This window comes from Chiloscyllium punctatum, chromosome 5 (assembly GCF_047496795.1).
Source record: "Chiloscyllium punctatum isolate Juve2018m chromosome 5, sChiPun1.3, whole genome shotgun sequence".
NCBI lineage: Eukaryota > Metazoa > Chordata > Chondrichthyes > Orectolobiformes > Hemiscylliidae > Chiloscyllium > Chiloscyllium punctatum.
Window position 1 is genome coordinate 73,356,831 of NC_092743.1, and position 18,219 is coordinate 73,375,049.

The 18,219-nt window shown below is 40.8% G+C and overlaps 1 protein-coding gene across 2 annotated transcripts in view; it reads left to right on the forward strand.

The window, feature by feature from the left end:
- The window catches only part of xkr4 (XK related 4), a 462,580-nt gene that overhangs the window by 383,530 nt on the left and 60,831 nt on the right, over nucleotides 1-18,219 (forward strand). The window lies entirely within an intron of this gene.

Below are 18,219 nucleotides of genomic sequence, written 5' to 3' on the forward strand. Positions count from 1 at the left end.
AAAGGCAGTAACTTCAAGTATCCATGGAAGTCAATCACAAAGTCTTTCCCTGAAAACCTTGTCACAAGAAGCTTAATTACCTCACGTGAATAATCAAAGTCAATGAATTCATGTCTTAATACGCCATATCCCACCAACTGTATTACTGATCTTACCCACTACTCAATTCACCACATCCCCACCACTCCACATCTCCCGCCCACCCCCCCACCACCAACAATCTCTATCAATCCATAACTAACATATACTGTTCAGTTCATGTACTTAGCACTCTAAAAAACCTTACATTTCAAACCTCACACTCGTTGTCAGATATGCAAATATAACTATCACATCACCCAAATATTTTATATATCACTTATTGGCACATTTCCCTCTCTTTTTCAACTTGTTAGAGCACATAACCAAATAAAGTGCAAATTAATGGAAGAGCAGAGGTGTGCCTAATTATTCTAACATTCCTGCAGGAGGTGACAATAGCCATTGTTAGAATGATTGTTGCTGAGAATGTGGATATTGGCAGGACTGAAGCTATCAAGAATGGTATTCTTATACCTAATCTGCCTTCTCATACCTTATTACACCTCACCTCAATCTCTTCTGATTTACTAAATACATATGATACCTTACCCTTTTATTTTTTCTCCTTGAAAATGTAAAACTAGTGCAACATGTCCAGAAAATATAGATGCATGAAAGTGACAGTGATTTTGAAGAACAACGTCACTTGATTTATCACTTGCAATCCCTGTTTAAATACTGCTGCTGTGTGTACTTTAGAGGATTAATAGAAGCAGGATATATGTGTGGTAAAACAGAGCATTATTGAACTACACCATGTGTAAGGGGAAAGGATTACTCAGAGAATGGGGTTTTACACAACATCTTCTATTGTGATCTCAGATGATGTTCCTGATGGACCAAGTCTCAGAGTAAGGCTGTCAGGCATGTACAATGGAAACCTGCCAGAAACATGCAGTGCACAAAGGGGCATGCAAAATTGTTATAGTTGTTCAGCTATCTGTCTTACAAAAGGTTAGATTGCTGAGGCACCAACTCAGGGAGTGGCAGTAGCTTTGGGCGGAGTGACCTGCTGTCTCTTACAAGAGATTTGTCTTGCCATTTCAACTCATCACCTGATGTTATATGTTAGATATTCAGCCTAACTTGCTGCTGTCCATGCCAAGATGATGCAATCTGCAACCAGTACTCTAAATACAAGACTATCTGAGTTCCTCCTGGAAGGCCATGGAAGCTTTCAACCAACCATGTTATAGCTGGAACATCATTATGTAGGAGCACTACAATAGAATCCCGACAGTGTGGAAACAGGTCCTTTGGCCCAAAAGGTCCACACCAATCCTCCAAAGAGTAACCCACCCAGACCCATTCCCCTACCCTGTTATCCTGTATTTACCCCTGACTAATGTACCTATCCTACACATCCTTGAACACTATGCACAATTTAGCATGGCCAATTCACCTAAGCTGTACATCTTTGGATTGTGGGAGGAAATCGGCGAGCCCTGAGAAAATCCATGCAGACAGTTGCCTGAGGCTGGAATCGAACCTGGGTCCCTGGTGCTGTGTGGCAGAAGAGCTAACCACTGAATCACCGTGCCACCCCTTGGCAGGGACCCACAGAAGATAAACACAGAAAGAATGTATAAGGATAATTGTTTGAATTTTATTTGCAATATGATCATATTCCCTTTATAAATCATCTTTGAAATACTTATTTTATGATAATATTTAAGTTTGCATTGTGGCTAAGAAGAAAATGTGATGTTCGGTCACAGGGAAGATAAGACTTGGGACTGCTGTGAATGAGAAATTGGCTTTACAACTACTACTATCACACATGAGTGAGGTGTTTTGGGTACAATCTGTGCAGAAAGGTGCTATGTATATTACACTATCCATCGCATGGTCTAGTTCCTTAGCTTGTTGCTTGACAGGTGGTGACCACGTGTAAGTGGAAAGGATGGTGCAGCAACCTGCAGAAAATCGCAAGCTTGAGACCTCCTCAGTGTGACTCTTCCTGTCAGCTGAATGCTTATCAATGGCCTGTTGCAGCATTTGTGTCACAATATATTGCTCATTGTATGCATGCTGTGCTCTGTGTGGATGTACAATCTGTGTGTGTGTGTGTGTGTATAGAGGGGAGGAGGTAGAATTGGACATTGTCAGAATGTTGTTGTTCTGGTACATTGCAGGGTTGATATTCAGTGTGGAGAAAACACTATTTGTGCAGCTCATGATACTCTGCACCATGGGGAAACCGACAATTCCAACAAACCTTCATGCTCACAATCCCTGCTCATCTCAAGCAAGAAGGAATGAACTGAATTTAGCTTTCTGTGAATAACGAGCCTCAGAAACTTCTCTTATGCACCAGTGTATGATAAACTGCAAAATATTGCCAATATCTCCAACTCAAGCCTGGAAGAAACAAAATGCATTAAAGTTCGTCATCATGGTTACCTGCTCAACGCTGACAATGTGATCTTGCTATGTGATGGTGTTGCAGTTCTGGCTACAGTAGGCAATAGATTTGAATGAGGGCTTTTAGTTTGGCAGAGATGTCTCACGCATTGCCTCTCACTGACATTCAGGTGACAAAACTGTTTTGTGAACATGGATGACCTCCTGTTGAGTACTTTTCTCCTCCTTCTCCACCTCCTCCTTCTAGCAGCTAATTTTACTCTGAAGAGAGGGCATATGTTTTCCCATCATAGCTGTATTCTAAAAGAGATGATCTATTAGTGCACCAGGTCTTGGAACAACTGGCTTCTTCAGAAATATTGAAGCCATCAATATATTTCAGTGCTGGCCACACCACCCCTGTAGATTTTTGAAACAACTATCAAAAAATATGACATGTAATGTAACAGCAACTGAGGGAAGAAAAAAAGCAGAACTAAATTGGAAGTGGCAGATGGTCTTGAATGATCTGTGACAAGATTCTCCTGATCATTAATGTTAAGGCTACCACACTTCAGGGACAGCTTTAGCTTTCTTTGTCCGGACTATAACCTGGTGTCATGCAACTTCTGACTTTATGCACATCTGGTCCAACACCAGCACCTCATGTCATATACATCAGCTTTCTCAACCTCTCCTCTTACCCTCACCTGGGGCATTATAATCCTTGGGTTATACCATTGGAAGCTGTCTCTAAGAGAGAGCAGTCCTAAGGTCCAATAGGGTTTTAGTGACAAGAATGCCCAGGCAGCTCAGTGGTTAACACCGCCACCCCAGTGCCAAAGACCAGGATTTGATTCCATGCTCAGGTGGCTGTGTGGCATTTGGAAATGCTCCCTTTGTTTGTGTGGGTTTCCACTAAGTGATCTGGTTTCCTCCCACAGTCCAAAGATATGCAAGTTGAGTGGGTTGACTATACTAAATTGCCTAGTGTCCGGTGTTGTGTAGATTAGGTGAGTTAGTCCTAAGAAATGCAGGAGTGGGGTTGGATCTGGGTGGGATGCTATTCAGAGGGTCAGTGTGGATTCAATGGGCTGAATATCCTGTTTCCACACTGTAGAGATTCATGCCTTACCGTATGTCTACAGAAATATAGTTTGTACAGGATTTGTAAAATGCAACAAGGTGAATTTACAATGGGTTTCATATTTATCCAAAATAGTCTTGGTAGAAAAGCCACAGAAACTCCAGAAAAATGAAATCCCAAGAAGCATTCCTGACAAACTTTATTACTTAAACATTTACCATTGATATAGTAAATTATATGATCTTATTACAGTTTAACTGTACATTGTTTGAGGAGGGGCTGAATAATACTCAAAAGTCACAACCCATTGCAAACCGCTTCTCAAACTTACCTCTCTTTCATTTAGGACAAGAAATTGTTATGCTAAGATCTTACAAATGTCTTATACATCAAATCAGTTGTAACAACTCTACTACTTTCATGCCTGTAGAGCCCACCTTGTTATATTAAATGTAACAGTTCTGAAAAATCAAGACAATTATTCATTCCTATACCTCCAGACATTGGTAAAAACACATCAACTAAGCAGTACTTAACTAACAAATGGTTGAACTTATTATTTACTGTAGTTTTTCACAAGGGTAAAATTTAACAACAATAAAATCCCTGTGAATTGAATCCCAGAAGATCCACCCATAAATTTGTTTTTAAATGGAATATCCAGATATCTGAGGATGCCCTGAGGTAACCCAATTTGCTTAGAACCACACTGCACAAAAATTCTAAATATGAACACAATAATACAAGAATGTGTGAAAAATGTCTTTTTTTTTTCACTGTTTAAAATGGCCTGACCTTATAAAAATGTTGGGAGTTGACAAAAGAAAACTTACACAAGATGAGCTAATCCAGAGCTACTAGTATGGAATTTTGGCTTATCGTGGGCATGAATCTATTAGATTTGTAATTTTGCTTGGAGGACCAATTGATGACTTTAATGCAAACAGGTTTCTCCAAATTTGACTTAGCAGGGTTTTATTGTAAAGGCCATGGGCTGGCTTTGATGTTTTTTGGCCGATTGAGAGAGCCAGAATACTTGGTCCAATATCCACACCTCAGCTCATCAGCTCAAGCTTCAGAGGGCCAGTTAATAGTCATATCTTGGGAAGACAGATGTTTAGAGGTTCAGAGAAAGGCAGTGAAAATTTAGGCTGGAGCATCATGAGGTGGTGCGTTTTGCTGCACAGAGGAAGTCAGCCATATCTCTTGTACAAGCCAGTTTGTATCTGAAGCTGACAACAGGAGTTACGTTCTGATGAGCAGAACTTAAGGGACTGTTCTTGGAAGGAGCTAATAGGTTCCATCACCTGAGTTACCACTGTTCAATTGTCTCTCAGTTGTGTGCCATAATCTTTCAATGGCAACAATCTGTACTTAGTCTTAAGTTGAGCCAGATGCCTCACAATGGACCATCATTTATCATCAGTATAAAGTAACCAGCTTTTTAATTTCTTCATTGAATCCCTACAGTGAGGAAACAGGCCATTTGGCCCAACAAGTCCACAACAACTCTCTGAAAAAATATATAATAACCCTATTTACTGTTCATGAAGACTAAGATGATCTTCTGCCAAAAGTCATCTTTGCCCACACAGAACTTTATGCATAAAATAATATCAGCAAAAAAAGGATTGGTGGCAGTGAATTTACTTGAGGTTTTACAGTCTTACCATTATATTAGCAGTCAAAAATGGAATGCATTATTATATTTGGAGTGATATTCCTTTACGAACTCAACATGCAAATAAGTCAAGTACCGAGATGTTATCATTTGACTACAGGTCATCTGCACTGTAGTATTTGAGGCACTTGCTGTCTCTGGTGATTATCTAGTGTATATTACTTTAGCTGTAAAAGTAAAAGAAATCCACATACCTGAAGCTGCTAGTGCAAATATCTAACCATCTGAATTCTGAAGGACTTGTATTAGGAACTCAATACCACATCTGGCAACCACAAAATTATATATTTTTAAACTTTATTCACAGGATGAGGGTGTCACTTGGCTGGCCAGCATTTATTGCCCATTCTTAATTGCCAAGAGGGCTATTAAAAGTCAACCACATTGCTGTGGATCTGAAGTCATATACTGTATAGACCAGACTATCGATGGTAGTTTCCTTACCTAAAAGGCATTAGTGAACCAGGTGGGTTTTGCCACCAATCAACAATAGATTCATGGTTATCATTAGACCCTTCACTCCAGATTTATATTGAATTCAAATTCCACCAACTGCCGAGGTGGGATTAGAACTTAGCAGTGCAGTGATAATACCCAGCAGGCTATCATGTCCATTATAAAGAGTCAGCAATCCCTTGCGTTGGTACATTAACAATGCATTGCAGTTATGGTAATGCATCATGTAAATCACAAATAGTTTAGCTGGTTGATGCAAGTGGACCAGCAGTGACAGTCCTACTAGCTTGGAAAGTTAACAGCATTGTGACTATCCAGTAGATCACAGAAGTACCCATGGAAGCACAGGAGGCCGAGATGCCACACATTGAGTCAGTCAGGAATGTACAATAATTGTACCCAGCAATTTCAATGTCATTGTAACTTTCAAAAGCAATGCTTTTGCACCCCAGAAGACTTAATTCTGTGTAATGACTTTCCCAGAAAGTGGAATATTCACAAAGAAGAATTTAAGCACAAGCTGGATGACATAGAAAGTTATAGCATCATTTGCCATATGAATCATCATTTATACTTGACACAGTTCAATTATGTGTGCTTTGAGAAGGACAGGGCAATCAGCACATGTTTAGATCCAAAATGTCTGAATACTTGCCTGAAGAAACACCCACACAAGGTTCCAATGCTCAGGCAGTTAAATTCCAAGTTCACAGGAGCTAAATTCTTCTCCAAGCCAAACACCAAACATGGATATTTGATCAGAATACCTAGTCATGGAATATTATAAGCACTATTTGGAAAATATTGTTACCAGGGACTACCTTTCTCTGTCAGCCAAGATCTGTTTCAGCAACATATGGACAGAATTACAGAAAATGTGCCTGGATGCATTTGCATTGCTGATAATGTTGCTGGTAATGGACAAAACTAGAGCTGAAAATGTTTTGCTGGAAAAGCGCAGCAGGTCAGGCAGCATCCAAGGAGCAGGAGAATCGACGTTTCGGGCATGAGGCCTTCTTCAGGAAAGAAGAAGGGCTCATGCCCATCTAATGGACAAAACTAGAAAAGCGTGACAGGATCTTAGTTCAATGATGGCAGTGGTTGCGTGTAATAGACTTATTTTCAATGGCAAATTGCCAAGTGAACGTAAGTCAGATCATTTTTTTCAGTTGTTTATATTCAGATTGCAGAACCATCCTAAAACATGTAAGATTGAAGATATAAAACACGTCAACCTCACAAGATGAAGATGACCTGGTTAGATGCTTGAATTAACTAACCTCTTGGCAGCAAATACTTTCCTGGTATGCATCATCATTGAAAGAGATCCTATAGAAAGATATCAGAGAGTCATAGAGATGTATAGCACGGAAACAGACCCTTCAGTCAAACTCGTCCATGCTGACCAGATACCCCAACCTAATCTAGTCCCACCTGCCAGCACTGGGCCCATAATCCCTCCAAACCCTTTCTAGCCATATACCCATCCAGATGCCTTTAAAGTGTTGCAATTGTACTAGCCTCCACCACTTTGTCTGTCAGCTCATTCCATATACATACCACCCTCTTTGTGAAAAAGTTGTCGCTTAGGTCCCTTTTTTATATCTTTTTCCTCTCACCCTAAGCCTATGCCCTCATTCTGGACTCCCCTACACCAAGGGAAGAGACTTTGTCTATTTATCTTATCCATGCCCCTCATGATTTTATAAACCTCTATAAGGTCACCCCTCAGTTTCAAACATTCCAGGGAAAACAGCCCCAGTCTATTTAACCTCTCCCTATAGCTCAAATCCTCCGACACTGGCAACATCCTTGTAGTGATGATTTGGAGATGCCGGTGTTGAACTGGGGTGTACAAAGGTAAAAATTACACAACACCAGGTTATAGTCCAACAGGTTTAATTGGAAGCACACTAGCTTTCGGAGCACCACTCCTTCATACCTGATGCTCTGAAAGCTAGTGTGCTTCCAATTAAACCTGTTGGACTATAACCTGGTTTTTAACATCCTTGTAGATCTTTGCTGAACCCTTTTCAAGGTTCACAACATCCTTCAGATAGGAAAGAGACCAGAATTGCACCCAATATTTCAAAAGTGGTCTAACCTATATCCTGTAAAGCTGCAACATGACCTCCCAACTCCTGTACTCAATACTCTGACCAATAAAGGAAAGCATACCAAAATACCTTCTTCACTATCCTATCTACCTGCGACTCTACATTCAAGGAACTATGAACCTAAACTCCATGGTCTCTTTGTTCAGCAATACTCCCTTGGAACTTACCATTAACTGTATAAGTCCTGCTAAAATGCAGCACCTCGCATTTATCTAAATTAAACTCCATCTGCCGATTCTTACCCCTTTGGCCCATCTGATTAAGATTCTGTTGTAATCTGAAGTAAAATTCTTCACTGTCCACTACACCTCCAATTTTGGTTTCATTTGCAAACTTATTAACTATACCTCTTATGTTCACATCCAAATCATTAATATAAATGATGAAAAGTGGTGCACCCAGCACTGATCCTTGTGGCACTCCACTGGTCACAGACCTCCAGTCTGAAAAACAACCTCCACCACCACTTCTATCTTTAAGCCGGTTCTGTATCCAAATGGCTAATTCTCCCTGTTCTGTGAGATCTAACCTTGCTAACCAGTATCCCATAGGAACCTTGTCGAATGCCTTACTGAAGTCCATATAGATCACGTCTACTGCTCTGTCCTCATTAATCCTCTTTGTTACTTCTTCAAAAACCTCAATCAAGTTCATGAGACATGATTTCCCATGCATAAAGCCATGTTGATTATCCCTAATCAGTCCTTGCCTTTTGAAACACATGTACATCCTGTCCCTCAGGATTCCCTTCAACAACTTGACCACCACTGGTCCATAGTTTTCTGGCTTGTCCTTACCACCTTTCTTAAACTGTGGCACCACGTTAGCCAACCTTCAATTTTCTGGCACCTCACCTGTGACTATGAATGATTCAAATATCTCAGCAAGAGGCCCAGTAATCACTTCCCTAGCTTCCCACAGAGTTCTAGGGTACACCGGATCAGGTCTTGGGCATTTATCCACTTTATGCGTTTCAAGACATCCAAAACGTCCTCCTCTGTAATATGGACATTTTTCAAGATGTTACCTTCTATTTCCCTGCATTCTATATCTTCCATGTCCTTCTCCACAGTAAACACTGATGCAAAATACTCATTTAGTATCTCCTCCATCTCCTGTGGCTTCACTTAAAGGCCACTTTGCTGATCATTGAGGGCCATATTCTCTCCCAAGTTACCCATTTGTCCTTAATGTATTTGTAATAACCCTTTTTGAATTCTCCTTAACTCTATTTGCCAAAGCTATCTCATGTCCCCTTTTTGCCTTCCTGATTTCCCTCTTAAGTATATTCCTACTCCCTCAGTACAGCTATAATGTTATCCCTTATCAAAAATGCTACTCCTCCTCCTCGCTTGCCTCCCTTTCTATCCTTCCTGTAGCATTTGTATCCTGGAACATTAAGCTGCAAGTCCTTGAGCCACATTTCTGCAATTGCTATGATATCCCAGTCCCATGTTCTGAACCATGCCCTGAGTTCATCTGCCTTCCCTGTTAGGCCTCTTGCATTGAAATAAATGCAGTTTAATTTATCAGTCCTACATTGTTCTCTGCTTTGTCCCTGTCTGCCCTGACTTTGAATGCTTCTTTTCTCAACTCTACCAGTCTCAGGTTGATCTCTTTCCTCACTATCTCCCTGGGTCCCAGCCCCCCCACCATCTCACTATTGTAAATGCTCCCAAACAGCTCCAGCACATCTCCCTGCCACTATATTAGTCCCCTTCCAATTCAGGTGCAATCCGTCCTTCTTGTACAGGTCACCTCTCTCCCAGAAGAGATTCCAATGATCCAAAAGTATGAATTCTTCTCCCATACACCCCAGCTCCTCAGCCATGCAATCATCTGCTCTATCCTCCTATTCTTGTCCTCACTAACTAGCACCGGGGGTAATCACGATATTAATACTCTTAAGGGCCTCCTTTTTAAATTCTTGCCTAACTTTCTATATTGTCCCTTCAGAATCTCATCCTTTCCTCTTCCTATGTCATTAGTTCCAATGTGTACAATGACCTCCCTCTCCCACTTGAGAACATTTTGCATCCTCTCTGAAACATCCTTGATCCTGGCACCAGGGAGGCAACACACCATTCTGATTTTTCGCTGCTGGCCACAGAAATGTCTGTGCCTCTGACTATACAGTCCCCTAACACAATCAATCATTTGAAACCTGACATACCCTTCATTACATTAGAGCCTGTCTTGATGCCAGAAACTTGACTGTTCTTGCTACATTCCCCTGAGAATCCATTGCCCCCTACATTTTCCAAAACAGCATACTTGTTTGAAATGGAGATAGCCACAGGAATCCTCTCTTACCTTTTCTGGAGTTAACCCATCTATGTGACTGTATCTGTGACTTTTCTCATTTCCTATAACTGCCATCCATCACACCCCCTTGCTCATGTAAATTGCTCATTGCCTCTAACTGCCTCTCCAACTGACCCATTCAATCAGATAGATTCACAACCAATGACATTTATTGCAGATATGATCCTCAGTAACACATAAATTCTCCCTAAACTCGCACATCTGACAAGAAGAGCATATCACTCTATTAAAGGCCAGTTTTGCTTCTTCAGACCCAGAAAATAGCACTGTCTTATTCCTCTACAAAACACTGCTTTAGGTTAAGTTAATACTTATGGCTTATAGTTTTAAGTTTAATCAAGAGACATATTTCAAATAAAACATATAATCAAGAAAGAACCAATTCTACTCACTATTGTAGATTTACAGCAAGACTATACTTAGAAACAGGTAAGTGAATAATTTTGTGTTGTGACCTCTCCCAAACAGGTTCCTCCAAAGTCAGTTGGGAATTTCACTGTTTGTTAATTTTCCCAAACGCACTCTGATGACCAGCGATACATGAATTCAACAGCAAAGGCGGTAACTGTTGTTCACTGCTGTGTCAGTTAGCAGTATGGGTTTCTTTCTCTCTCATTCCTGTGCTGACCTGACCATGTGCTGCCTTTGTCTGTCCCCCTCTCTTTTACTAGTGCTGCTGTTTTGACCGTTTTTTTCCCCAAAGTTCCAAAACAATGCAACAGCATATAAATCAGTAATTGCTGCTCCTGGAATTTGCAGAAATTACCTCCAACACTTAAAATACCTCAAAAAAGCAGACTGTTACAGCCAGAATTTTTTTCCCATCCTCTATCTTGGATTATCTAGAATCCTGTATCATGTAGATAGAATGAGGACCATCAACATTTGTTGCAATCTCTCAAACACATGTCATCAGCAGAAAATTGCACTCTGCTGTACTGCAAACAAAGGAAGTTTTTAAAGAAAGGGCCAGGAATGCACAGCACTGAGAATTGCAATGCAGTTGCACTTGGATCCAAATCTATCACAAGCACAATCCAATTACTCCAACACAGAACACAAAACATTTTCTTTACTGTTCATTATTATAAGTTTTCATACATAACTTCAGTAAGCAATTAATTTTGAAACTCATCACCAACTATTAGAAATTATTTGGCACAAAAAAATTGATTAGTGCACCACCTAGACAACAGAAACAAATAGTAAAAATAAAGGGTAAGACTTTAACATCTGCCACAAACCTGACACCAAAATGGTTATCTCTGATAAATTGAGAAGATTACCAAACCCAAACAAGGATTCAGACACTCCCCCAGATCTAGAAGTCTCAGCATCAACATTAATGTGGAGAATATGCTCAAAATTGATCCATTACATTTTGGTCAGTATAATTATGACTAGCTTGTGACAATATTATGGCTTTAAGACGTGTATTTTGTCCTTTATTTTATGAAGAACAGTTGAGGTCAAAGTATTGATCAGTCTACTTCAAAGCCCATAAAGTAAACAGCTTGTGAGGCCTTCTTTTTTCCTCTAAGTTTGAAGCAATAGAAGTAGCCTGAATGAGTGGGGTTAAGCTCTCACAGTTCCAGGATTTTTAATTTTATTTTTCTAGTAGCAGTTGCTGGAGTCTTGAAGCTGGGTTTGGAAGCTGCAGAACATCTCTCCCTGCTACTCTTTCTCTCAGATTTCTCTTGGTGTTTTTCGTCCTGGACTGGAGAATTGCCTGTCAGACAATATTCTTACTGAATTTTGCCCTTTGTCAACAAGGTGTTTGTGGGATGTTATGGTATTAGAACAGTTAATTAGTAGTAGTAATTAAAATATCTATTATTTTCCAATACAGTTGTTATTCCACTTTTTTATTTTTTGTTTTATTTTAACTATTGTGTATGAATAAAGTATGTTTCACTTCAAATCTGGTAGTTTGATCAATTAAATTGGTCCAGAATGCAATGCCAAGCAACTGCGTTTAAAGTCAGAAAAAAAAATAGGATCTTGGTTATCTTTGAGGGAGCTTGGTTTGGTCCATAACAAGCTTCAATCCGAAACAGCTAATACGCCACAACTGAAGGTATTGTGGAAAGTTAGCATTGGAGGATGGTCAATGATAACAACTTGCCAGACACTGTCAAATGTTTTTGGTGTTACAGAGATGAGCTTAGTATTTCAACAGGTGTTATGTTCTAGGAAAACTAAATTTGTGCCTAAAGCTCTCCACCAAGACATATTGTCATAACTACACCAAGAACATATTGACATGGAGCAGTCGAGGTGACTAGCATAAGTTACAGCCTATTGGCTAGGGAATAATGATGCGCAAAGGGCCAAGAGTGTGGTGCTAGAAAAGCACAGCAGATCAGGCACCATCCAAGGAGCAGGAGAATTGATGTTTCGGGCATAAGCCCTTCATCAGGAAAGGTGTCTTAATGATGTGCAAGACATGCCAAAGCCAACAGCAATAGCAACATAGAGGAACTCCCGTGGTCATAAATTAGCAATGATCAATTTACTGTAAATTGTGCCTCTGAAAGAATCATTGTCTAACTATGGGCCACAGCAAACCTCTCATGGTGCCAAATAGGGTGTGAACCAGTGACATCCTCACCACATTACCCCGATTAAATACTTTCACCAAGCCTCATCACTTGTGGACATAAATGCTTCCCCATTCTAAAAATTCTAAAGTTGTATCATGTGTATTGTTCCTTCAATTATCTTTTGATAAAATGCTGCAATATCAAGCCATTCTCAGAGTTATAAAGTGCAATTCATTGGATTTAATAACTTTCCAATGTAACAGACTTTGTCAGATTTTGTCCTTTCAACCAGTGATGAAATCCCAAGGTATAAGTTCCCTTCAAAGCTACACACCATGCTGACTTGGAACTATATAGCTATTTCCTTCACTGTCTCTAAGTTAAAATCATGGAATTCATCCCAAATAGCAGTATACCCAAAGGCAACCAGTAATTCAAAAAGTCAGATCATAATGTCAAGGACAATTAGGGATCACAATAAATGTTGGCATGGACAGCAACACCTATCAAGTCAAGTTGCCATGTTTTTACCAGACCAAAGGGCTGCTCTCTTATTAGAAATAGATGACTGGTGTTTTAACCTGAGGGCTGCAACATCTCAGAAAAGGGAAGAGGTTGAGAAGGAGAGTCCTTTGAGGTAACTTCAGCCAGTGTTAGAATTTGAACTGTTGGCATCACAGAGCTTCGCAAGCCATTGGTACAGCCAACTTAGCTGAACCAACTCCCAGCAACCCTCTATCCTATGAATTAATAATAAAAGAAATGCCTTCCCCTCTCTCATTGAATCAGAGTGTGTTTTGCTGATGTGTGTAGAGTGATAAATTGAAAATATGATTTTCAAACTTTTGTTCATTCTTCATATGCATATGTTTATTACATTTTAGGTTATAATTCATGCACAACCGCAAGTTCCAATATTGGCTTATTTCTCCAAGTCAAGATGCCCAATTAAATTGCAAACTGCAAATATAGCTCAAAAAGTAGTAACAAGTTAGCTGTTAACTGCCATTCACATCTTAGAGCATTCCCATGACATTTTCTAAAATGTCAAAATATGTGATTTCCACATTAACAATCACACAAGAAAAGGTTTTGTGACACAACAGCAAAACACTGCAGATGCTGAAAATCATAAACTAAAATGAAAGTGCTAGCAACAGCACCTCAAACAGCATCTATCAGATGAAGAGCACAGTTAATATTTAATTTGATGACCTTTTATTGGAACTTGAAAAAGTACGGAGATAGGAAAAGGAACAGGAAGAAGAAAAGAAAATTTGGGAAATATGGAGGGCAGAGGAAATTGGGATGATGGTGCAAAGCAAAGAGATGGCAATAGGACTAGTAAAAGAGTAAAAATATATCCACATACATTACCAACACCTGTCATCCAAACTGATTTCAACAAGTTGAAATTTTTGCCTCTAATTTATTTGTGAAAAATACTTCTGGAAACAAGTGCGATGTTAGCCACAATTTACATTTCAGTCAAAGCCAAAGCAGAAGCTCTACTTGACATCATTATGACTGTGACACGTAATGCCAAATACATTAATCGATGCCAGCATGCATTATGTAAATAATTGCATACTCTAAAACAGCTAAGTGGACTATAAGCAGTGGTTTTAACTTTAAGGACATAATAGGTAATTTTTCAACTTCTAACAAACACAGTTTAGACAGTACATATTAATATGTCATCAGGTTATTTTTTTTAAAAAAAGCAATCTTTGTTTACCAGACAGATTCTAAAACCAACCAAGCTACTTTGCATTTGTGATTGAAGAATAAGAACAATCTTGGGATTAGTATGTTGTGACCAAGTATACAAACGGGTGGAACAATACACTAACACAGTACTTCAATAAATGTGTTATTTACAACTTAGTCTTAGATTAGATTAGATTAGATTAGATTACTTACAGTGTTGAAACAGGCCCTTCGGCCCAACAAGTCCACACCGCCCCGCCGAAGCGTAACCCACCCATACCCCTACATCTACATCTACCCCTTACCTAACACTACGGGCAATTTAGCATGGCCAATTCACCTGACCTGCACATCTTTGGACTGTGAGAGGAAACCGGAGCACCCGGAGGAAACCCACGCAGACACAGGGAGAACGTGCAAACTCCACACAGTCAGTCGCCTGAGGCGGGTAGTGAACCCGGGTCTCTGGCGCTGTGAGGCAGCAGTGCTAACCACTGTGCCACCGTGCCGCCCATGAACAAAAATAAAAATTCAAAAATTACATTGGTGGCTCCTTGCTGTGCTGCTAGAGGTCTCCGTGCCCCAAGCCCACTGGTCAATGGGTAAGGTAACCCAATTGTATTGTGGAAACCTAGAACCATCATTCAGCCATGTATACCTGCTGCCTTGGTCACTGAGCTGGTGAGATTGCAGCAGATGTCTGAGTATGCACAGCAACATCTGCCAAAAGAAGCTGACATTTGGTCAAAAGATGACTGGAAAAAGGGGACATGAGATAGCTTTGGCAAATAGAATTAAGGAGAATACAAAGAGTTTTTACAAATACATTAAGGACAAAAGGGTAACTTGAGAGAGAATAAGGGCCCCTCAAAGATCAGCAAAGACGCCTTTGTGTGGAGCCGCAGCAAATGGGGGAGATACAAAATGAGTATTTTGCATCAGTATTTATTGTGGAAAAGGATATGGATGATATAGACTGTAGGGAAATAGATGGTGACACCTTGCAAAATGTCCATATTACAGAGGAGGAAGTGCTGGATGTCTTGAAATGGTTAAAGGTGGATAAATCCCCAGGACCTTATCAGGTGTACCCGAGAACTCTGTGGGAAGCTAGAGAAGTGATTGCTAGGCCTCTTGCAGAGTTATTTGTATCGTTGATAGTCACAGGTGAGGTGCCGGAAGACTGGAGGTTGGCTAACGTGGTGCTACTGTTTAAGAAGGTTGGTAAAGACAAGCCAGGGAACTATAGACTGGTGAGCCTGACCTCAGTGGTGGGCAAGTTGTTGGAGGGAATCCTGAGGGACAGGATGTATATGGAATGGCAAGGACTGATTAGGGATCGTTAACATGGCTTTGTGCATGGGAAATCATGTCTCACAAACTTGATTGCGTTTTTTGAAGAAGTAACAAAGATGACTGATGAGGGCAGAGTGCTAGATGTGACCTATATGGACTTCAGTAAGGCGTTTAACAAGGTTCCCCATGGGAGGCTGATTAGCAAGGTTAGATCTCACATTATACAGGGAGAACTAGCCATTTGGATACAGAACTGGCTCAAAGGTAGAAGACAGAGTGTAGTGGTGGAGGGTTGTTTTTCAGACTGGAGGCCTATGACCAGTGGAGTGCCACAAGAATCAGTGCTGGGTCCTCTACCTTTTGTCATTTACATAAATGATTTGAATGCGAGCATAAGTGGTACAGTTAGTAAGTTTGCAGATGACACCAAAATTGGAGGTGTAATGGACAGCGAAAAGGGTTACCTCAGATTACAACAGGATCTGGACCAGATGGGCCAGTGGGCTGAGAAGTGGCAGATGGAGTTTAATTTAGGTAAATGCGAGGTGCGGCATTCTGGGAAAGCAAATCTTAGCAGGACTTATACACTTATTGGTAAGGTCCTAGGGAGTGTTGCTGAACAAAAAGACCTTGGAGTGCAGGTTCATAGCTCCTTGAAAGTGGAGTCACAGGTAGATAGGATAGTGAAGAAGGTATACTGGATTAGTGGTGCTGGAAGAGCACAGCAGTTCAGGCAGCATCCAACGAGCAGCGAAATCGACGTTTCGGGCAAAAGCCCTTCATCAGGAATAAAGTCAGTGTGCCTGAAGCATGGAGAGATAAGCTAGAGGAGGGTGGGGGTGGGGAGAGAGTAGCATAGAGTACAATGGGTGAGTGGGGGAGGAGATGAAGGTGATAGGTCAAGGAGGAGAGGGTGGAGTGGATAGGTGGAAAAGAAGATAGGCAGGTCGGACAAGTCAAGGAGACAGTAACTGAGCTGAAAGTTTGAAACTAGGATGAGGTGGGGGAAGGGGAAATGAGGAAGCTGTTGAAGTCCACATTGATGCCCTGGGGTTGAAGTGTACTGAGGCAGAAGATGAGGCGTTCTTCCTCCAGGCATCTGGTGGTGAGTGAGCGTGAGGGAGGTGGTGAGTGAAGAAGGTGTTTAGTACGTTTTCCTTTATCGGTCAGAGTATTGAGTACAGATGTTGGGAGGTCATGTTGTGGCTGTACAGGACATTGGTTAGGCCGCTGTTGGAACATTGTGTGCAATTCTGGTCTCCTTTCTATCGGAAAGATGTTGTGAAACTTGAAAGAGTTCAGAAAATATTCACAAGGATGTTACTAGGTTTGCAGGATTTGAGCTATGTGGAGAGGCTTAACAGGCTGGGGCTGTTTTCCCTGGAGCGTTGGAGGCTGAGGGGTGATCTTATAGAGGTTTACAAAATTATGAGGGGCATGGATAGGGTAAATAGACATAGTCATTTCCCTGGTGTGGGGGAGTCCAGAACTAGAAGGCATAGGTTTAGGGTGAGTGGGGAAAGATATAAAAGAGACCAAGGGGCAACCTTTTCACACAGAGAGTGGTACGTGTATGGAATGAGCTGCCAGGGGAAGTGGTTGAGGCTGGTACAATTGCAACATTTAAGAGGCATTTGGATGAGTATATAAATAGGAAGAGTTTGGAGGGATATGGGCCAGGTGCTGGAAGGTGGGACTTGATTGGGTTGGGATATCTGGTCGGCATGGATGGGTTGGACTGAAGGGTCTGTTTCTGTGCCGTTCATCTCTATGTCTCTATGACTCTACCAGTTTAGAGTCAGGCCATTTGGTTTGAAAAATGTACAAGTGACATTTCAAAGAATAATCGATAAAGGCATTGAGGGGTTACACAACTCTGTAGTGTATATAGATGATCTGGTGAATTTTAGCCCCACATGGAAGGAATGTTTGGAGCATCTATTGGAATTGTTCGATTGAATTCAGGAGATGGGCATGGTGATAAGCCCTGCTAAGAGTGAGTTGACCAAAGCCACCCAAGTCACGTTCCTGACCCATGTCATTGGACATCTAAAGATGGCTCTGTGGGATGTGAAAAACAAATATTATTGAGGAGTTTCTCATACCATCAATGAAGAGGGACATACTATGATTCCTGGGACTGAGTGATTTTTATCAGAAGTTCGTACCAAATTCTAGCTGTGTGGTTCTCCACTGACTGATTTGTTGAGGAAGTGCAGAAAATTTCAGGGGATAGCAGACTGTCAGAAGGTATTTGACAGCCTGGAATCTGAGTTGACCACTGCCCCAGTGTTAACCACACCTAATTACACAAAGACATTCAAGGTGACTATCGATGCAAGTGATGTCAGTATTGGTGCTATACTCTTGCATGAGGATAATGAGAAGATGGAAAGACCTATTGAGTATTTTTCCAGAAAATTGAAAAATCATCAACAGAAATATTCCATGATTGAGAAGGAGATCTTGAGCTTGGTGTTGGCATTGCAACATTTCAACATTCATATTACCAGTAATGTGTCTGAGATAATTGTATATTCTGGTCATAAGCCCCTAAAGATTTTGGAAAAAAATTAAGGA